Source organism: Zeugodacus cucurbitae, chromosome 6, assembly GCF_028554725.1.
Source record: "Zeugodacus cucurbitae isolate PBARC_wt_2022May chromosome 6, idZeuCucr1.2, whole genome shotgun sequence".
Lineage (NCBI taxonomy): Eukaryota > Metazoa > Arthropoda > Insecta > Diptera > Tephritidae > Zeugodacus > Zeugodacus cucurbitae.
The window spans coordinates 16,673,503-16,697,107 of NC_071671.1; the positions used below are offsets into that span (position 1 = coordinate 16,673,503).

At 37.1% G+C, this 23,605-nt stretch overlaps 1 long non-coding RNA gene across 1 annotated transcript in view; it reads right to left on the minus strand.

The window, feature by feature from the left end:
* Window positions 1–1,094: 1,094 nt before the first annotated feature.
* The window catches only part of LOC128922780 (uncharacterized), a 139,368-nt gene continuing 116,857 nt past the window's right edge, over window positions 1,095–23,605 (minus strand). The window contains exon 5 of the long non-coding RNA XR_008471964.1: window positions 1,095–1,251. This is a non-coding gene — a long non-coding RNA (uncharacterized LOC128922780). The remainder of the gene's footprint in view (window positions 1,252–23,605) is intronic.

Consider the following 23,605-nt stretch of genomic DNA (forward strand, 5'->3'; position numbering starts at 1 on the left):
CTTGATAGTGATAAGCTTAGAGCGCCAACAATAACAATAACAACATAGCCCAACACAGTGCAGATCAAGTGACACGGAAAAGCGCATGCATAACAACAACAGCAACAACGCGCTAGACGCCAAGCCAGACACATTAACGGTGATAACAATAAAAGTGGAGCGTATTAAAACTAGCATTGTAATGAAAATAAATCAAGCTTAAGCGCGTGGTGCGGAGGAAGGATGTGGTGTCAGCGTTGATATGCAACTACTTGTGTTGGCTTTTCTTTGCTTTGCCTCCGGCGGGCTTTTTGAACTATGTGTATGTGTTTATAAGAATGAGGGGAAAAAGCTTTCGCTTTAGTTAAGCTTGAGTTTAAGATGGGCTTTTGTGTTTGTGGTATATCCATATGTTCTATATAGCTATTCAATATAATTAGAAAAGGATGAAATAGAGGTCCAACAACGTCGAAGTTAAGGGAAAAAACTAGAAGTCAGCACAATATTTATGGGTCAGTGGAAGCAAACAGACCTACAGAGACAGGTATTGAAAGTAAACTGTCCTCAGGCTGGTATTAATCGTAAGCTTTATAAAACTTTATTTTTTTAAACTTGGATAAAAATACTGTAATCGACACGTTGGTTGAGCTAACGCTACTTCAAACGCACTTTTCGTCCCCAAGACTATGAAAGTTAGGTACAGAACTACCATTAGTGTCCAATCAAAGTTAGAAACAAAGGAAATATCAAAATTGCAGTGAAACCTCACAATAAGGAACGCTCACTTGATCTAATTTGATGAGTAAGGGCAAAAAACAGGTACTATGTTTAATAGACAGCCATAAAATTTGTAAGCAAACTCCTGATTGCTTATATCTATACTTTTTAAGTACAAATTAAATATTATTTCTTACTTCAGCGCTATTGTAAGCCAATTCAGCGCACATATCCAAATACTTTTTATCCTTACTTATCCACTTTAATTTATTTCAGCTATTTTTGATACATGCTCTACAATATTAAGTATAAGGACAAACAACAGGTACTATGCCATAAAATTTTTAAGCAAATTCCATATTCCTTAAAGCTATACTTTTCCAACACAATTACCACATTATCTCCTACATCAGCGCTATTTTATCTAAATTCAGCACTTTTTTCACACTCGCTGACATACTATACTAAGTATTTAATCTACTATATTAAGTATTTGTACTTACATAAATATGTATAATGCCTTATGGGGAGTATTAAAATTTTAGCAGTGCATACCTGCAACAAAAGAAAGATATTTACGATTATATTAAAAAAACAGCACTTAATTATTTATGGGAATTATAATTAAAGATAATGTTTTCACTGGCAACTCATGAACTCATAAACTGTACAATTTATATGAAGGATGATCTATATACTCTCCATATATACTGCTCTTGTTAATTTCATTTTTTCTAATGGGTTCCTGGAAGTCTATTTTAAGACTATCAGAATTTTTTCGCATAAAATTTTTAAGTCCCCCAAGATACATTTTTTAATGAAAGAAAAAACTTTTAGTTCTTTAAGAGTTGCTACCCTTTCCAAAAATGTTAAATAATTCAAAACTTTTTAAAAGAGCCAGCCAACTTTTATTTGGGAAGCTACAAAATTTGTATATAATAATTATGTATTACGCATGTGGCAACCCTGTAAATTGTAAAGAATATTTTGTATTGCATTTTAACAGTTTTTGATTTATTTTGATACATTTTTAACATTAAAATAATAATTTCATTTCGAGTAGCATAGGTTTAGGCATATTCACTTCTCTGCTTAAAACAAATTGCTTTATCTAGGCTGAACTGTTATTATTAATGCCGTGCTTCAGAGCCAGCTTCAAATGCGCAAATTAAGTGCCGCTGCGTTATTGAATGAGGGTGGCAACCTCGTACACAACCATATGTGTCTGTATATATTTACAGGTATCTGTGTAGACACCTAAGTAAGTGCCATCCAAGCACATTCTTATTAATGGCGAAAATGCGAATATGTGTGAATGCATTACCAGCCTACACACACACACCCACACATGTCAAATCACTTTAACGCTTTTACTGTTGCCATTTGCTGCATTCGGTTTGTATGCGTGTGTTGGTGTATCAGGTCGCGTCACGTTGCCTGTTATGTGGCAGCTTAAAATTCCATTGGAAATTCAGTTTTGCTTACTGCCAAGTATTGCACTCACACACACACATACATGCATGCAAACACGCCCACTGGCGCACATGTGCCTAGTTGTCAAATTGCATTAAACCTAACGGTCCGCCTGCAACTGCTAATGTGTCGCTCATCAACATATACTCAAACACACTCACAGCCTGCCTCAAATCCCTCCCTGCCACCTCGGCATAATGAGCGTGCTACACATTAAATGCCATCAGCGCTATACATGCAACAACAACATTTGCTGGCAGCAACGGCAAACTGTTACAGCTGAGAATTACGTTTGTTAAATGCTGCTTGCATATCTGTGTGTGTTTGTATGTTTATGTGTGTGTGTCAGTTCGTGGCGGCGCTTCACTTTAATGAGCGAAATGAAGTGCTTCAGCCGCTAGCAGACGCAAGTATGGCGTGGCAGCAACGCATACCCGTGCAGCTGCAAGCACTTACCTACACGCTAGTACTGCTGTGGGTTAGTTAGGCTGAGAGAGGTTTTCCATTTTCCATTTTCCAAAAAAAAATCAAACTTTTTTGGACGAATTTTTCGAATTTTTGTTGTTACAATTATAGTTTAAATTCTTTAGGAACACCATCCACAGTGTCGACCTATGCTCTCTTGGTTCTGAAGCCAATTCATCAAATTAAATTAAACTATTCAGCTTTCAGAGTTCAGTCGGGCATTACCATTCGAATGCTAAGACAAACTGATCCATTATTTACTCATATAGAATCCACATTCGTTTCCACAGATTATGGTTCTTAGTGGGTCATTTTCATTATATATATATATTTCCTTCTCTAAACCTGTCAATAGTCACCAGTATCCTGTTTATATTCAACAGGAGCTCTGTACAATCTTAAATATTATTATGTGGAACGTATTTGGATTGTAAGTTTCTTTCAATTTGAACATGAAAGCAATTTGGAAATAATAACCGATAAAAACTACTCGGTGCTTCTTTTATAGTTTCACAAAAAATGTCTTTTGACCAGTTCCCTCATATTCACACATAAAACTTAACCTCAAATACCACGAACTTCACTAATAATAATCTACAATTCGTGCTATTTATATAAGTATAGACTTCCCACTAAGATGGTTCTCTGGAGAGACCTTGGAGGTTTTAAGATACTCATAAAACTTAAGAAGACTTTTGAGAGAGAGACTATGGAGTTGCTATTGTAGAAGAATATAAAATTCCACAAATACGTTGAGAGAATTCTGATGAGTTCAAAGTCCTTAACCGGATATAATTCCGAGTCCATTATGGTACGTAAAATCCGCTCTTGATACTTAAAAATTGGTTTAAGTACGAGCCTTCACGATTTTGCTTTATTATAATGCATAAAGAACCGATTCCAATGGAATTCATAATCAAAGAGGAGAAGTCGACATGTTTTTTTGCTAACTTTACATCGTCAGCCGTAATGCTCGACGAAACTCAAAGACTAAACTGACCTCACATCTGATTTAAGTCTCGAAAGTTCCAAAAGTATTCAGTGCGACACTATTTCGTAGTAGTAGAGGTGGATAGAGGGGCACCAGGTTGAAAATTCCGTTTAGCTCAATACAATCTTTGTATTTTGTTTAAATTCTTATTGATTTACACTATAATTTATGGGTAGTATGTTAAGCGCTTAAAAGTATGCTAAATGAAACACTAATTAACAAATATCTTATAATTAAAAGAACAGCACTTAATAGAGTTCAGAAATGCGTTCAAACCAATTAGTAAATTGATAAATTAACAAGAAATTTAAAAAAAAATTCTGCAATGCCTATACATATGCAAATCTTTCCAAATAAAAAAAAAAAAACAAATCAAAGGCGCATAATATTTCCATTTAACATTAAAAATATACTTAGTCAATTAATTAACTAAGCATGTGTCAATTTCAGTACTTGCATTTATCACAGTAGTTAATCAAAAAGTGCGTCTAAAAGTGTGCAAAGCTTTTAGCACATCAATACTTTGTAGCATATGCATGGCATTGCACTTTATTAAAATGCATTCGTATCAATAACTGTGAGTGCTAAAGTATTTTAAGGCGCTTTGCAGTTAATATTTAATTAATAAAGTGTCGGAAAGTATGCTTTGAGCAGTGATTATTGGAAAGGTTTAATAATGCGTAATTATTGCACGGTTTTAGCAGTCAAATGAAATGGAAATATGTAATGAAGTGTTTTTAATTATTCGAGGTTAATGGTAATTAGCTGTTGCAAGTTGAAACACCTAAAAGAATGCTATGATTAAGAAAAAACGTCCTTTTTACAGTTTTTAGTGATTTATTTTTATTAAGTGATTGAATTGTTTTTTTATATTGTATGTTAATGTAATGTGAATATATTGTGAGCCTATAAGTATGGTTTAAAAATAAAAAGATATTACTTTATATTATATATTTATAAAGTGATTAATTTCGAAGGAAATATATATTGACTTAATTGACTTAATGATAATTGACTTCAAATTAATATAATAAATATTTAGATGATACTTTCTAATTAATAAATATGACTACTTTTCCAATTCATTGTTGAATTGACTGATGACTAACGACAAATAATTAATTACTATCGACTGCTGACTAATAACTTGTTGTCAATGACTCATGACTTATGACTACCATTTAATGTCTAACGATTGACGAGTTAATATATTTAATATATTTAAAGAGTACTTTAGGCTTTTAACTGTTGACTAAGGACTTATACTTGATTTGTTATGATTGAATGACAAATGACTTAAGTCTAATGGTTAATGACTAAGAGATACAGAGTAGTAACTATTCAGGTATTGTTACCGAGCTACTAATTAATTTAAGAATTCTTGCTACTGATTAATCACTGATATGCAATGACTGATGACTACGAATTACGACTTTTGATTAATTAATACAATGACTAAGGACTACTGAAAATTATTAAAGACTACTGACTAATGACTAAAGATTAAATGTTGTTGAATTTATTACGTGCGTAGGGTTTGGGACCCACCACATAAAAACACCCCCCAATGAAAAGAACAAAACAGCCTCGGATGAGAGACCCCAATTTTGATGACGACCACGGCAAACGTTTAAAGGACTATGAATTAAGGGCATGCACCTGGAATGTCCGGACCCTTAATTGGGAAGGTGCCTCTGCCCAGCTGGTTGATGTCCTCGTAAGAGTAAAGGCTGACATCACCGCAATCCAAGAAATGCGATGGACGGGACAAGGACGGAAGAAAGTGGGTACTTGTGACATCTACTACAGCGGCCATATAAAGGAGCGCAAATTCTGTGTGGGATTCGTGGTGGGAGAGTGACTCCGTCGTCGAGTCCTGGCATTCACTCCGGTGGATGAACGTCTAGCCACAATCCGCATCAAAGCGAGGTTCTTCAACATATCGCTGATTTGCGCCCACGCCCCGACGGAAGAGAAGGACGAAGTGATCAAAGATAACTTCTATGAGCGCCTAGAACGCACCGATGAGCGCTGCCCCCGCCATGTCAAAATCGTGCTTGGCGATTTCAACGCTAGGGTGGGTAAAGAAGTTGTCTTTGGCACAACAGTCGGAAAATTCAGTCTCCATGACGAAACATCAACAAACGGTCTGAGGCTGATCGAATTCGCCGGGGCCCGAAATATGGTCGTCTGTAGTACTAGATTCCAGCATAAGAAAATCCATCAAGCTACTTGGCTGTTCCCGGATCGAATCACTCGCAACCAGATCGATCATGTTGTGATAGATGGACGACATGTCTCCAGTGTTTTTGATGTGCGTACGCTTCTTGGTCCCAACATCGACTCGGACCACTATCTTGTAGCAGCTACGATATGCACCCGCCTCTGTGTAGAAAAGCGCATACGTCAACAAACACACGGAAGGTTCGACATCGAGAAGCTGCAATCACAACCGACAGCCGAACGATTTTCTACTCGACTTGCACTCCTGCTCTCTGAGAGCACTCATCAGCATCTCGGTATAAGGGAGCTGTGGGACGGCATATCAAACTCCGTACGTACAGCTGCAACCGAAACCATTGGTTTTCGGAAAAGTCAAAAAAACAGCTGGTATGAGTAGGATTGTCGTCTCGCAGTGGAGAGAAAACAGACTGCCTACCTCGCAATGTTGCAAACGACCACAACACGTGCGGGATGGGATAGATACCGAGAGCTGAAGAGGGAAGCGAGACGCATCTGCAGACAAAAAAAGAAAGAGGCCGAAATGCGTGAATATGAAGAGCTTGACAAGCTGGCCGACAGGGGTAATGCTCGAAAATTCTACGAAAAGATCCGGCGACTAACTGAAGGCTTCAAGACCGGAGCACACTCCTGTAGGACCCCCAGAGGTGATCTAGTTATTGATGACCAGAGTATACTGAGTTTGTGGAGGGAACACTTCTCCATCCTGCTGAATGGCAGCGAAAGTACAACACCAGGAGATGGCGAACCCGATTCCCCAATCGACGACGATGGAGCATATGTTCCATTGCCCGACCGTGAAGAAATTCGAATAGCAATTGCCCGCTTGAAGAACAATAAGGCGGCGGGGGCCGATGGATTACCGGCCGAGCTATTCAAGTACAGCGGCGAAGAGCTAACAAGGTGCATGCATCAGCTTCTTTGCAGAATATGGTGGGAAGAAAGCATGCCTGACGATTGGAATCTCAGTGTACTCTGCCCAATACACAAAAAGGGAGACCCCACAATTTGCGCCAATTACCGTGGGATAAGCCTCCTCAACATCGCGTATAAGGTTCTGTCGAGCGTATTGTGTGAAAGACTAAAGCCCACCGTTAACAAACTGATTGGACCTTATCAGTGTGGCTTTAGACCTGGAAAATCAATAAAAGACCAGATATTCACCATGCGCCAAATTTTGGAGAAGACCCGTGAAAATAGGATCGACACACACCATCTCTTTGTCGAATTTAAAGCTGCTTTCGACAGCACGAAAAGGAGCTGCCTTTATGCCGCGATGTCTGAATTTGGTATCCCCACAAAACTAATACGGCTATGTAAGCTGACGTTGAGCATCACCAAAAGCTCCGTCAGGATCGGGAAGGACCTCTCCGAGCCGTTCGATACCAGACGAGGTTTCAGACAAGGTGACTCACTATCGTGCGACTTCTTTAACTTGATGCTGGAAAAAATTATAAGAGCTGCAGAGCTAAATAGAGAAGGTACAATCCTCTACAAGAGTGTACAGCTACTGGCGTACGGCGATGATATTGATATCATCGGAAGCAACAACCGCGCCATTTGTTCTGCTTTTTCCCGCATGGATAAGAAGGCGAAGCGTATGGGTCTGGTGGTGAACGAGGGCAAGACGAAATATCTCCTGTCATCAAACAAACAGTCAGCGCATTCGCATCTTGGCTCCCAGGTCACTGTTGACAGTCATAACTTTGAGGTTGTAGATAATTTCGTCTACCTGGGAACCAGCATTAACAGCAATAACAATGTCAGCCTGGAAATCCAACGCAGAATCAGTCTTGCCAACAGGTGCTACTATGGATTAAGTAGGCAATTGAAAAGTAAAGTCCTCTCTCGACAAACAAAAACCAAACTCTTCAAGTCTCTCATCATTTCCGTCCTACTTTACGGTGCAGAAGCGTGGACGATGTCAACATCCGATGAGACGGCACAAGGAGTTTTCGAGAGAAAGGTTTTGCGGAAAATTTATAGTCCCTTAAACATTGGCAACGGCGAATACCGCAGACGATGGAACGATGAGCTGTATGTGTTATTCGACGACATATACATAGTCGAGCGAGTAAAAAGACAGCGGCTACGCTGGCTAGGTCATGTTGTTCGAATGGATGAAAGTGCTCCAGCTCTGAAAGTATTCGACGCAGTACCCGCTGGTGGAAGCCGAGGAAGAGGGAGACCTCCACTCCGATGGAAGGACCAGGTGGAGAGGGACCTGGCTTCGCTTGGTATAACCAATCGGCGCCAAACTGCCAGAAGGAGGGATACGTGGCGCGCTGTTTAGGATTCGGCTATAACCGCGTAAGCGGTATCTACGCCAGTCAAGAAGAAGAAAAATTAATTACTAATGTTAATGATCTAATACTGCAATACTTTTCACAGCTCAATTGTGAATATTTTATTCAAATATTCATTGTAAAGTAATGATTAATAACTATGACTTATGATTAATTACTAATAACTAATAGTTCTTGACTACCCAATATTTAACGACTAGTGACTAAAGACTATCCGAATATTGTTATTAACTTGTTTGCTTGAATTGTTTTAGGATCAATAACTCATAATTAATAACTTTGTACTAATTTCAAGTAACTAGTGACTTAATTGTATAGTCTAGGTACTAGTTACTAAATACTATTGAATTAAGACTACCAACGAGTTACTGACTGATTTTTAATAATAACTAACTACTTAAATGATTATTTGCTGTCGACTACCATTCCTTTTTGCAGACTATCGACTTGTTAGAATAAATTACACTATCAACTGCAGTGTATATTTTAGGCTCTATCTAAATCAGTGAAGAACATACATATACACTCATAAGTACATTTAATTTCAACCATTAAATCACATTAAATGATTAATTAAATCATTATGCTTGTCAAGAAAATTCAACGCCCATAATTGTCTACATCTGCGTATACGTAATGAGTTAATTTCCACTTGCCACATGTACTTACATACTTAAGCCTGCGCTTGTGTGCGTGCAACAAACGATAGTGTGATGAAATGTGGCAACTTAAATGGCATTTCACCTACTTAAAAGCGCGGCAAAGTAGTAAAAGGCCTTGCGGGCACACATTGCGACGCCAACTTGCATGAGTAACGTTGCAAAGTTGCAACCGGGAAAATGCATAATGAGAGAAATGAAGAAAAGAACTGTGAAGAAAGCTTGTTACCATGATGTTGCAAGTAAGGCAGCAGGCACTTAAGCTGTGGTAGTTTTACGCATGTAACTGTTGTTCTGCTGAAAAGCGAGTGTTGAGGTTGTTGTTGCCACAAGTAGGCATATGTATGCCAACTGCTTGCAACAGACGTTGGTAAACATGGCGATGTTGCGGTTTTGAGTGGCTTAAGCCAGTTCTGGTTTGGATGGTGCAACAGAGCTTAAAAACTATGCATAACATATATAAATAAGTATGAAGGGGGTGAACTTTAGTAGTGTAATTAAACAAAAATGTGCAACAGAGTCTTAGATTCAATGCTGACACTTTTATTGTTGTTTTTGTTGGTAATACCACTTTGAAGAATAATTATAATAAATTTATGAATTAATGAAATGAAATTAATTAATTTTTCAAGTTGCTTTAATATTAAATTTTTACAAAAACAATACAAAAACAGCAGAACGTAATTTTATGTGAAAATTTAAAATTAAATTTTATGTTGCCACCAAAGGCAATTTAGCGTTGCCAAACACACATAAATACTCAGTTTGAGGCATGCCACATCACGTCTACCATCAACAACACCAACATTTCGTGTTGCAAATATATAGCCAAAAGTAGCTGTAACAAGACACGCCTACAGTCATAAAAACAACGGCGCTACCATACAACTTGCCACATGCCCTGCAGCCTGTTGCAATGCAGTTTTATGACGCGCATAGTGCACATCTCAAACACATTCACGCAGAAAGCCGTTATGTGGCAGTAAAATACGTTGATATTTGCTTGTGTATGTATGTATGTAAGTGCAATATGCAACAAGCTGTGGCAAACTGCTGCATCCATGTCTTGTCATATCACTTTCATGCAACACATTGCGGCAGCAAATCGTAAAAGTTTACTTTCTTCAAAATTTGATGTTGCAAACAACAAATCATCTTTATGCTCGTGCCACCGCCGCGCACCATCACCTCTTGCAAGGCTTTTTATTAAGAAACATTTTAAAAGGCATGAGCTTATTTTTTTCTACCTTTTTTCTGTTGTCATTCACTTTAAGTAAAGTTAGCTGCACTTTCTTAACGGTCCCACTACCGTGTTGCAGCGCCATCTTGCCTTGCTTCATCGCTTCTGACTGCTCATCTGCTGCACCTGCCTTAACTTTGGTGTTGTAAGTGCTTTTTGTATTACTTGCCACACTTTCTGTTGCATGAAATGAAAAATCATGTCACTTTTTTGTGTGTACGAGTGTATGCTACATGTGCCACATGCCACATATTGCTTACTGCCTGCACAGACAACAAATGCTTAACATCATGTTTGGCTGCAAACACAACAAACTGTTGGAAGTGTACAACAACGAATCGTAAACGGTCTGTTGCATGTAAAAAGTGACTTGCCACAGCCAACTGCAGCTCAATCACATACTCTTTGCTTTTTTGACTTTGGGTATGGTTATTGTGATTGCGCATTTTCTTGTTAAAGCACTTTACTTCACATTGTTGTTGTTATATTTTTTTTTTTGTAAAAAACTGTGACGAGTTTACGAAGAAGGTTTGAGAATAATATATTTTTTAGAGTGTTCTTTCATCTAAAAGAAACTAAATCTAAAATCAACTGTTTTCCACTTTTCCGTCGCTAAATTTGTATCATCTTCTTCATGTCACAGACATATTCCACTTCTTATTTGTGAATGTGCCTAAGAATAGTCTTCTATGACTAATTTTAATAGCCCTCTATCTAAAGAGGGTCATAAAGAGTACTCAATTATTTACACTGAAAGCTTTTTCCCAAGCGATCATTCTTATTAAGTTTTCCATCCAGTAATTTATTAACTCATCTACTTGTAACCTTCAGTGTACTAATTGGGATCATATCATGAGGATCACATATTTCTTCTTGACGGTCTGAAATAATAGTTTTTCTAAACTGCTACATTGTTTTCCAGTACATCCTCTAACGAAAGGCAGAATAGTTGACTACTGACAGCTGACGTTACGTCGTACAAATTAGACATGAGATCATAAAAGTAAAATTTTTGAGTCCATCGTAATTGAGAAGTTTCTAATGAACAATGTAGGATGAATTACTCGCATGATGGATTGGCACTTAAGTGATTCGAGATCTGAAGCTTAAAACTTTTAAATTTGGGCTAAATCTACAGCGAAAGTAGATTATTATTTATTGATAGCATTAGCTTACCGACAGACGATATGAAATAAGGAAGCTGGATGCATGCCACGAAGCTTGGTTTCGGAAATATTTTTGGTACATCAAGTTATTTATTGCGAAGCTTTGACACGACTGATGATTTTGGCAAACTGAGCTTTTTCTGAAGAAATAATGGAGCTTCTCACATTTGCTTATATTTTTTTACTTGCTAATAGTGCTAAAAATTATTTTTCCAGAATGAAATAATATCCCAGTCAAACTTTTTCAGAATGATGCACCTGTAGATCGGTAGGCTATTAGACTCAGAAAAAACAAAAAGGGAATATATCAAACCAAGACTCTAAGAAGTCACAATTTAATTTATAAATCTTCGCCTTTCAAAATAATAGAATTTTTTGAGAAACAGAATGTGTTAGTTTAGCAGTGTTATGTGTCTTAAGTCATGGAATATCGTAAGAAAATATTAAGCACAAAATATTAAGCGCCTCTAAACCGTAGTGTCTGAATTAGGAATACCCGCAATGGTATTATGCTATGTGAAATGACGTTGAACGCTACCACCAGCTCCGCTAGAACAGGGAACGACCTTTCCAAGCCGTTCGATACTAAACGAGGTTTCAGACAAGGCGGACCCCGATCGAGCGATTTCTTCAATCGAATGATTGAAAAGATCTTAACTGCAGATCTTAACCGTACTGACACTATCTAGCAGTAGTCATCATTAACTACAGGCAATGCTGACGATATTGATATAGTCGGCCGTAACAACAGGCCATACACGGGCAGCATTATAAAGCCAAAAAAGGCGATGCACGGGTGGGATGGTTAATAAGGACAAATCTCGAAGCACCTCTTATCATGAAGCAGAAGAACTCAGCGATTGGGAGACTACGTCGCTGTTGACATATCACTTTCGAGGTAGTGAAAGACTGAATCTATCGAGAATCTAGCATAAAAACCCACAATGACGTTGGTAAAGAAATTAATCGGAATATCTGTCGTTTGCCAACAGGTGCAATTGAGAAGTTGAGTTAAAGTAGAGTCCTTTCTCGCAAAAACCAAACTAACGCTTTATAAATCACTCATCATACACGTTCTGATGTATGGTGCGGAAACATGGACGATGACCAACAACGAAGAGCATTCCTTAGGAGCGTTTGGTTGAAAAGTTCTCAGAAGGATTTTTGAATGGAAGTAGAAACACTGCAGCTCAAACATTCGGTGGTCCCTGCCGGCTAACAAAGAAACAGATGATCTAAGCTCAGATAGAAGGATCGAGTGGAAGTAGAACTGGCGAAACTTGACTATCCAACTATCGCCGACGTGCGCAATGCAGAGACGAATGGCAAAGACTAATGACGAGGCCAATACCTCCACCCGGTTATAGTGCAAACTTGATGATGATGTATTGGAAATATTAAATTTTGTCAACTTCAATACGACGAGAGCTTTTCTAATAATTTTAGTGAATATTTTTAAATAGATTTTCGAAAGAAAAACGTATTAACAAATGTTAATAACAAAGAAAAGTTCAATTCCATGGTCCGTCGTCGTTGATCCCGAGTTATACAGATCTCTGATATGAACATTCTCATCCTTAGAGCAGAAGAATTTTAAATATAGAAATCACGATATCAAAAAAAAACTACAGTTGCAATAGAATTTTCGGGTTCCTCATTGGGATTTGTACATACTACATTTGTAATAAAGAGACCAAAACGATATTTTTGTCGCAACTTGACTGCGGTTAGTACACACGACAAATAACCGCCCACAAACTGTTTTGTTATAACGGGTGATTTTTTTGAGGTTAGGATTTTCATGCATTAGTATTTGACAGATCACGTGGGATTTCAGACATGGTGTCAAAGAGAAAGATGCTCAGTATGCTTTGACATTTCATCATGAATAGACTTACTAACGAGCAACGCTTGCAAATCATTGAATTTTATTACCAAAATCAGTGTTCGGTTCGAAATGTGTTTTCCGCTTTTTTATCGACAAATTTTGTTCAGCGATGAGGCTCATTTCTGGTTGAATGGCTACGTAAATAAGCAAAATTGCCGCATTTGGGGTGAAGAGCAACCAGAAGCCGTTCAAGAACTGCCCATGCATCCCGAAAAATGCACTGTTTGGTGTGGTTTGTACGCTGGTGGAATCATTGGACCGTATTTTTTCAAAGATGCTGTTGGACGCAACGTTACGGTGAATGGCGATCGCTATCGTTCGATGCTAACAAACTTTTTGTTGCCAAAAATGGAAGAACTGAACTTGGTTGACATGTGGTTTCAACAAGATGGCGCTACATGCCACACAGCTCGCGATTCTATGGCCATTTTGAGGGAAAACTTCGGAGAACAATTCATCTCAAGAAATGGACCCGTAAGTTGGCCACCAAGATCATGCGATTTAACGCCTTTAGACTATTTTTTGTGGGGCTACGTCAAGTCTAAAGTCTACAGAAATAAGCCAGCAACTATTCCAGCTTTGGAAGACAACATTTCCGAAGAAATTCGGGCTATTCCGGCCGAAATGCTCGAAAAAGTTGCCCAAAATTGGACTTTCCGAATGGACCACCTAAGACGCAGCCGCGGTCAACATTTAAATGAAATTATCTTCAAAAAGTAAATGTCATGAACCAATCTAACGTTTCAAATAAAGAACCGATGAGATTTTGCAAATTTTATGCGTTTTTTTTTTTAAAAAGTTATCAAGCTCTTAAAAAATCACCCTTTAGTTTTGTTTATATGGACGTATGTTTTTTGAGTATACATATTAACCTGTAGGTATTTTCTCAAATGGCCTTTGATATGCAATTAAAAGCAAAAAAATGGCCACTTGCAGTGGACTTTTAATACAATTACTGGTGTAAAACAATGCTTACATAAGCAGGCTTTGTGGGCCATTCCAAAAACAATAAATTTTTTATTACAGTCATTAACCTGTGCCACCAGCAGGCTAATAGTGTGGCATTTGAGTGTGTGTGTGTGTGTGTTATGCGTACCAGATTTTCCTTATCCGCTGACTTAGTAACCAAAATCGTCAAACAGTCGACAGTCAGTCAGTCAGTCGGTCAGTCACGCGGTCGTCAAGTTGGTCTGCGCGAGTCAGTCAGTAGTGCGCAGAGTAATCAATATTTGTTGCACCTTCACCAGCGAAATGCAATTAAGCGACGTTGCAGTGGCAACAACAAAAGCGAATTGAGTAAGCGAGCTTTTCATCATTTTTTGTCTTGCAAACACACGGACACTTATATGAACATACATATGTACATATGTGCATTAGGGTGGCCCTTATTTTCCAAAGTATTCCGATTCTTGATCGCACCCCCTAGAAATATGCGAATAGCCCAAAAACTAGTATGTACAAAGTTTTGGGTCAATCAAAAAAGGTTTAGAGGTTGCGCAAGGAGCTTGAAATCCTGAAAAATTAAGAATTTTTGCCATTTTTATGTCTCCGTATTTCAAAGCCACACTATCTGGTTTCCATACCGTAATAAGATCTGTATTTTATTACCTTTCCAAAATTACCACAATCTTAAAAATCGGTCGATTGATGATAGAGTTACAGAAATACAAATATGAAAGTAAATTTAATGTGGTGCATTCTCAAGCGTCGCATGCTCGTGATATACCGTTATAACGGTTCTAATGTTATTTTTATTATCTTATTACGGTATGGAAAACCAGTAAGGGTTAGTGTGACTTTGAAATATGGAAGTCTGAAACATAAAAATGGCAAAAATTCTTATTTTTTCAGGATTTCAAGCTCCTTGCGCAACCCCTAAACCTTTTTTGATTGACCCAAAACTTTGTATATACTAGTTTTTGGGATATTCGCATATTTCTAGGGGGTGCGATCGAGAATCCAGAAACTTTTTTTATCCTCCATACAACTAAGGGCCACCCTAATGTACATATATAAAATTACTTTTCAATTTTTTTTGGAATTTTCATTTTAAATAATTTCCACTTTTCTTTGTTTTTTTCACTTGCAACTGCAACGATTTCCGTTTATATAACAGTATGTATGTATGTATGTTGCATGCATTTTATATTGTAGTTTGTGGCGATTTTATCTGCGCGCCACCGCCTCACTTGCACTCTGTGGCCGCCGGCTCCTCCTCTCTGGCTTTGAGGTTTTCACCGTTTTCTTTTTGTTTTTCTTTCGCTTGGCTTTGGCACACCAACACCAGCCTCGTCAGCAGCTTGTCATAATCTCATAACAGCGAGTCTCGGTGCTTGATTGCTGATCGATTCCGTAAACGACTTGCCAACGACCAGTCGACTATACCAGCAAAAACAACAACAACAACAATATAGAAATCACAGCGCGAAACTGCAGCAAGAGATTAGCGAAGAAAAAGAAGCAGCATTGCATGACTAGTAGTTCAACAACTACAACAACGCCGTTGATTACTCCCCTTTCACTCAACGCGCACACGCCTGCGCTGTGTTGCACAATACATTGGTTGTTGTATAGCAATTATTTCTTGTTTTTGTATAATTTTTGCTGTAGTATATTTTTTGTTGTTGTACATTTTTATTATTGCTTGTTGGCATTTGTTGTGTGATGCCACATACTTTTTGTTATTGCCACAAAAGAATTAAAGTCTGCAAAATAATTATATCGTTAAATATGGATATAACAGTAAAAATAGCAACAACAACAATATTAAATAAGCAATACTTGCTGTTGAAGTGCCACAACTAGTGTTCATCGAAAGCATCAGCGCTCAGGCAGGTAAGCAGTTTTATTGCTGACTGGTACTAGTCATTTTGCAGCAACATTGTTGTTGTTTTACAATTTTGAGACTTTATTGTATCTTGCACACATTATTGAAGTTGGAATATGGACAGATAGATCGAGATCCTCATTCGCTCCTCAAGTCTCCTCATTTTTTGAAAATATCTGCTCTCCGTCCTCTAAGAAATTTTTTGACGCGCAATGTACGAAGTAACTATTTACTCTCTCAAGTCAGATCTGTTATCATCGGCCAACTAAAAAATCTAAAATAGGATTCAGTGGCAGAATTCAGACAATTTGTTAAGTCTTCTAACCAGAAAAATAATATTTTTATTATAGCTAGAAGGTTTTTTACTTTCCAAACATCTTAACTTCTTTCGACAACCCCTTGTTAAGCAAATATTAGTCCCTTGAGACTTTTTAATGAACTAAAAATATTAAACTCCAATTACGAATCGAAAATATTGTAAAAAAAATATTAACTCATAAGAAAGATAATCGTAACCACTTTTAATGAAATCTTAGTTCTTCATTTAAGACTAATTGAAAGATGATATCTAAGAACGTTTGATAGGTATAGTCCAGATGGCCATATTCAAAATAAATGGCTCTGAACTAAAATAACTTGAGTTAGATCTCTGAATGCCAGCTCTTTTCTTAAATTAAAGAGAACTTTTCATACTCATCACAGCGGAAATGTCTTAACTATCAGATAAATTATTCAGCAATGTTCTTATAATGAGTATTATGTTTCATTTATCAATGCATATTCGACTTCATATATTTATCTTTTATCTGTGAGAATATTGAAAAACTTAGTCCGGTATTCTGCCTATTAAACTTTGCGATTCTAAGATCAAGGATTCTTAGTATTAGCAGGGGGGCAGTTTAATGAGCCAAGGAACATGAACTGCGAATTAAAATTTTATTCGTTTACTGCCGTTCTTCTATGTGAATAGATCCTGCAGGCATAAAACAGTTCCTTAACCAGATCATTTGAGTAGATCCCATTACTTGAGCCTGATTATATTAACTAAGTTGAATCGTAGGAGGTCTACAGAGCTCTTCGCTCTCTGTAAAGTGCACCTCTCCTAAGTCGTAGGGGTTCTAACTACCCATTCTTCCATCGAGATTCACGCTGTAGGGTTAAAAATATTTGCGGATGCATCTTTGATGGAATTATCTCATAATTTTCTTCGGGAATGTCCCGCCTTTGCGAGATCAAGAAAAAGCTTTCTTGGGTCTCACTTTTTCGAACCAACACGCCAAAAAATGAATATAGAAGTGAAAAATCTCTTCAGATTTGTATGTATTAGGTTCTAATCAAGGGGGACCCTGGCTTTACCAGGGGGTGTCTTTCATTATCTACGCATGTTTCCCCTCTGTGAAACAGCCATACAACCTAAACTAACCTAAAGGAATCAATGTCAAGTAGTACTAAACATGGAAAAACAAGCTAGCCTAATTTTGGGATAGTTAGCCTTTTTTTGGAAATTCTGTAAGAGGCTTGTTGAGGTTTGTATAAGATACTATGTATCCGTATCTCATTTATCAATTATCTATATACCATTACTGTCTCAATAAAGCATTTATGTTCGACGAGTACAGATTAACCCCCACGCTAGAGAACTCGGTACCAAAAATTTGGGAAATTTTTCATGACAGAGGCAATAATAGGGGTTTATTAAGGGAACTGGCCCAATCACGAAGCTATGTGAACAAGTTTTTAGTATTTTCGTCTACTGTATTAGATATTAAAATAACAGTACAGTACCAAGCTACAGTTGCTGCTTAACCAAGTGCTCGCTTTAAACCATTTATTTCGTTGTGTTGTATCCGCTATTTGCTTTTTAAATTTCCTTAATCATTTTGTCAACTCAATGGGTAATTTTTAAGTCAACACTTCGTTCGCATACTATTTGCACTTGTTTTTGTTTTTATCGGTTTCGGTCGTTTGTTTGCCACAAGCTTGTGTCGGTTGCGCCTCATTAGTTGGACACCTCATCGATCTGGCGCGCCAGCGACCATGGCAGAATGAGACAAAAAAACCAACAAAACAACACATGCAACCCATGCAACTCACACTATGTTGTCAATCAATCAACAAAACGGCCGACTATCAATCATGCAACACGACGCAATGCAACGCAATGCAAATTATGTCACCAATCGATAACCGGCACTACGGCATTTTGTTGTTGTTGTTGTGACTGTTGTTGGTTGGTTTAATGAGAAAGTAAAACTTGTCACTGGAAGGCAGTTGAATGTTTGTTGCTTTTGTAGTTGTTTGTAGTGTTGAAGTTGTTGTTTGCAGTCTTGCAGTTGTCGCTTGCGTGTTGCTGTTGTAGTTGTTGCTTGTTGCAAGCGGTTACACAGTTAAATGGTGAATGACAATAAGAAAATGTGAAAGAGAAAATCAAATACTGCTTTATACAAACACAACAACAACAAACCAATTTTTTAGTGCAACATTGTGTAGAAGTGACAACAACTTGCAACTTAGCATGAGCAACAACTTAAAATGCGTTCGTGTGTTTGTTGTTATTACATATCGCACCAACTTCACTTTTTGTTGTTGTTTGTTTAAGTTTGCTATATCGTAAAGCATGTTTGATTTGGCATAATTGCTGTTGCCGCAATCAACAATCAGCTGTTCGCTGGCTGCCACAACTTACTTTACTTTCATTTGTTTTTGTTGCAATACCGTTATTTGACTTGCATTTGATTTTACTAGCCGCGCCGTGTACATATTTGCTCTGCTTGTTGTCTGTTTTGTTGGCGCTGGGATATCTTAAAGTGGGTTAAATCCGTTGACTATAGCAACATTATCAGCAACATGTTGCTATTGTTGTTGTATTGAAAGCGCATAACTGTACAAAAAATGCTCCGCGCATTGCATTGCTGGTTGCGGTTTTAGCAGACATTTTCCTGTTATTATTTTTATGCTTAACACTCTTGTGGCCACTCAGGGTCTCGGAGACCTACTTCTGCTATTAGATATATTTGTTTTGTTTTGTTCCACCTAAGAAATATAACCACTAAGGAGGCCTTATAATTAGGAAAGCCATACAATATTCCTTTGTTTTGGGGATCTATTCGCATCTTATTAAAATTATTATATTTACATATGTATTCTTAAGGAACCTAAACTTCTTATATTCCAGTTATGGAAAATATTTAGAAATAAAAAAAAATATTGAAAAAAAAATTATTTTTCTCTTTATTTTCCGATCATCATGATTTATAGTGCCCACATAAAGGTTAAGCCAAGCAGTTGTGCGTATCTTTACCACAAATTTGTTGTCTGGTACTGACTCACGCAGTATGCGGTTATAAAAAATTTGTGCCACAACTTTAAACTGGAGCAGTAGCGTAGAGCATATTACAACGGTAGCAAAAATATTAACCGCATTGAAGAAAGAAAAAATAAATTAACAAACGTGATTGAAAAAAAGATTTTTTTTTTCATGTCTTTAGTTGCTAATCGTAATTAAAGAGTTTAATTTATGATTCCTGCAGTCGCGAAATGTGTTGACTTACGTAAGAAACTCGTCGAAAGGAAAATTAAATTTGATAAAGGCTGGTAAACAACTTTTTTTAGTATTATATAATAGCTGGAGTAAATTTTAACACCTGAATAGTTTTATTTTAGTATTATATTTCTAGAAGTACAGTTACCTTTACTCAGCATATATACTTCATGACTGTTTTTTGGAAAATATGTACTACAAAAAGTTTGGGAGCTACAACAGTGGAAACTTCGATTTCTGACTGATTTATGAGACAAGACATGTTAAAATTCCCTAGTTTAAGAGACTTCTTACTAAAATTTGTTAACAGTAGCTTTCTATTTGTTTTCATTTATGTTAGTAGTATGTTAGTCTCCTGTCATGAAACATACAGTCTAGGCTCCCATGTAACTTTGAAGTTTTCGAGAGAAAGGCGAATACCGCAAACGGTGGAATGATGAGCTGTATGTGTTATTCGACGACATAGACATAATTCAGTTAATAAAAAGACAGCGGCTACGCTGGCTAGGCCACGTTGTTCGAACGGACGAAAGCGCTCCAGATTTGAAAGTGTTCCATGCAGTACCCGCTGATGTAAGCCGAGGAAGAGGCAGACCTGCACTCCGTTGGAGGGCCCAGGTGGAGGGCGCCTGGTTACACTTGGCATCTCCAACTGAGAGAGAAAGTGAGGAGCTATCATCGGCTAAACGGTTACATACATACATATCTCTATAAGACCCATAAGGTCTTACGAGTAACTTATTAGTCATATCAGAATTTGGAGCTATGTAGTTGGGGTTTGTATTGGCTTGATGCGTTCGACTTTGAATATCCGGATCACACTTTGTAAGCTCTGGAATATCTTTAATCTAAAAAAGTAGTAAAACAAAACACTCGACATTGCTGGATCACTGGAAACTGCAAGACTGATACATTTTAGGAAGAGCGCCATCGAATCATTATTACCTAATAGAGACTCCCTCCCGCTCTCTTACTTTCTTTTATTGCGTTCGATTCTTGTACAACTGGGTCTCAAGTTAGCTCAGCAAACATTGCGCAATCGACAGTACTTGCCGGTTAAAAAGGTTTTTTTTGACACAGAGGGAATATTCCTCTGTATCAGTTCTTTAGTGCTTCGTGTTTTCAGTATATATATTCATAAACAATTTTGAACTGATTACTACTATAAGATTTTTACTAATTTTTTTTATAGAAACCTTACAGTCGAAACTATCGAACAGTTAGTGAGAAAATGGGGATTACCTGTTACTAAAATCAGTCACTGTGGACATGGATCTCTGGGTTTAAAAATATTTGGAACATTTTTAACCAATATTATATTTGAAAAAATTTCCCTCGAATTAAGACCCATCCTAATGTGGTAAGCAATAGTTTTTCAGCCCAACAATTATGCCCCTCCTTCGCCATTACAAGCGAAATAGTTGTGTACATAACAAATATGAACAACCCAAATACTTTCGATTGCATTACATGGAATTACCGTTTTCGTTTTCGTTTTCATTTCGCGATTTTCGCTTGCTTTCGCACATATTTACAACTGCATTGCGCTATTTAATGTATGATTATTATTATTGTTTATTAACATAACACTTAGTGCAGTCAATTTTCGCACGCGACGATGCGCAAACATTTGCAATAGCAACAACAATCACACACATTCGAACTGTTAGACAAATGGCCACATGCAACATGCCATAACGGCATGCAACGGACTGACTGCACACAAGCGGCGGCATGCAATATGCCAAATATTGATAGTTGCAATGGATTTTTAGCCTCTTTTTGTTGTTGCTATGTTTATTCTTTATTTTTGTTTTTGCAATAACTTTTTCAAAAGTGTGGCAATCGATGTGCAATTCTCATTTCGTTGCACTTTTCTCCGCCGTTCCTTGTTTGCCACACTTCGAATTTGGTTGCAGCACAATTTTTTCGCGTCAGTCGGGCAGGTGAGAAAACTTTAAATAGACAGCTGCAAGCGAATGTGGAATTGTGAAATTATGGTGATTTATTTATTTATCGCTTACGCAATTTTAAATGCGGCATTTGGAGATGCGCCTCGGTATGAGTAATGCAGATTAGATGGGGAATTATGGCGAAACGCATTGATATTTCATCGAATTATAGTGGACACTCTAAGCTGTATGCTTATAATACTTGACCCAATTTGAAGTTTTAAATAATTTTTCTGATATATTTGCTCTTCTTATACTGTGAGGGCGGTGGTGACGCGAACGGTGAGAACTTAGCAGTTGCACTTTCAGGAATACAAGCCTTGTGTGCTTAAAATTTCCTCAACATCAACATTGTTCTTGAATAAGTTCGTATGCTAAATTTTAATTTAATAGCTCAGCGTACCCGCTGATTAAGCAAAGTTGGAAGATCGATTTAGTTGTACCTCCTTCAGGAATGCGAATTCTTCTAAAATGAATATAACTTTTTAGCGCCAATAAATAATCTAAAAGTCATGAAGGAATTGTAATGATATAATATCTTAAAATGCGACTCGCTGTTAACTATTTTCTTCGTCTATAAAATATATAGTAAAAGGTTAATTAAAGAAGGCAACATGAGGATTTATTTTATATAATCTTAAACGCAGTCAAACATATTTCCAATTTTTTATTAAACTCATTGAACCAAAAATTTTGGAAGGAAATCCACTTTCAAATGTAATATAGAAAACGACGAGATGTATGAGATTGAATGATACTTGGACAATTTTGTTAAGATTTATTGGTAAACTACTTTATGGGAAATAATCCCGAAATTTTATTTTGGACTAAATTTAAAATATCCTCATTGTCGTTTCATAAGCCATTCTGTATCTGATTTTAGAATTGGGCTTTGATACATCTTTGAATGCTTTTTGTATCACAATGGATGTGCTCACCGAAAGGACTCACAATCTAAGGATAAGTCTAAAGTATATTAACCCCGTAATGTTTCAAAATTAAAAAAAAAAAAAAAAACAAGTAAGGAACATTTTATACTCTCGCAATTTATTTATTTAACTTTATTAATATTATATAATACACAATTTGACCCACATATTCGTCATATATATTGTATAAAGTCCAATGAAAGTTGGAAACCCTAATATTAGGTTAGAAGCGCCGAGGTCCTCATGTTCTATATATGGTGCCTTGAAAACCTATGGTCCGATTTCGGCGATTTTTAGAATGGGGCTGCCACAGTAAAAACGTAGTCTTTGTGCAAAGTTCTGTTCCTATATCTTCACTAGTGCTGAGTTTATATATGGTAAAGTAAACGATTCAGATCGTCTTCAAAGTTCTGGTATATAGGAAGTAGGCGTGGTTGTGAAGCGATTTGGCCTACTTTCACCAGTTATCATTGGGTTGTAAAGAAACTATTACAAATCAAGTTTCATTGAAATCGGTCGAGTAGTTCCTGAGATATGGTTTTTGACCCATAAGTGGGCGACGCCACGCCCATTTTCCATTTTGTAAAAAATCTGAGTGCAGCTTCCATCTGCCATTTCTTATGTGCAATTTAGTGTTTCTGACGTTTTTCATTAGTGAGATAACCCTCTTTTAGTAATTTTCAACTTAACCTTTGTATGGGAGGTAGGCGTGGTTATTATCCGATTTCAACTATTTTCATGGTGTATGGTGGGGTACGTAAGGGAACCGACTGCAGTTTGGTTTATATAGCTTAATTGGTTTGCGAGATATATACAAATAACCGATTTGGGGGCGGGGCCACGCCCACTTTCCCAAAAAAATTGCATCTAAATATGCCCCTTCATAGTGCACTATTTCATAAAAATTTTGTGTTATGAAATAGTGCAATGTGTTTAAAATATTATCCAAAAATATCAAATCAATCCAAATGATATTCTAAGAGAAATCCCCATTGGAAGTTCCGCCCATCAGGCCACGTCAGTATTAATGTAAAACTTTAAACGCATTTATCTCAAAACTCAATTTTTCAAGTCGGTGGACACTATATTTCAAAAAGTTATGAAGCGATTTTGCTCAAACTTTGCTCAAACTTTGCATAGATTAGATTTAGAATAATATTATCTAGTTAATGAACGAATAATTTTTTTTATATTTTTATTACAACTATTTGTTTCGAGCCAATGTATGACA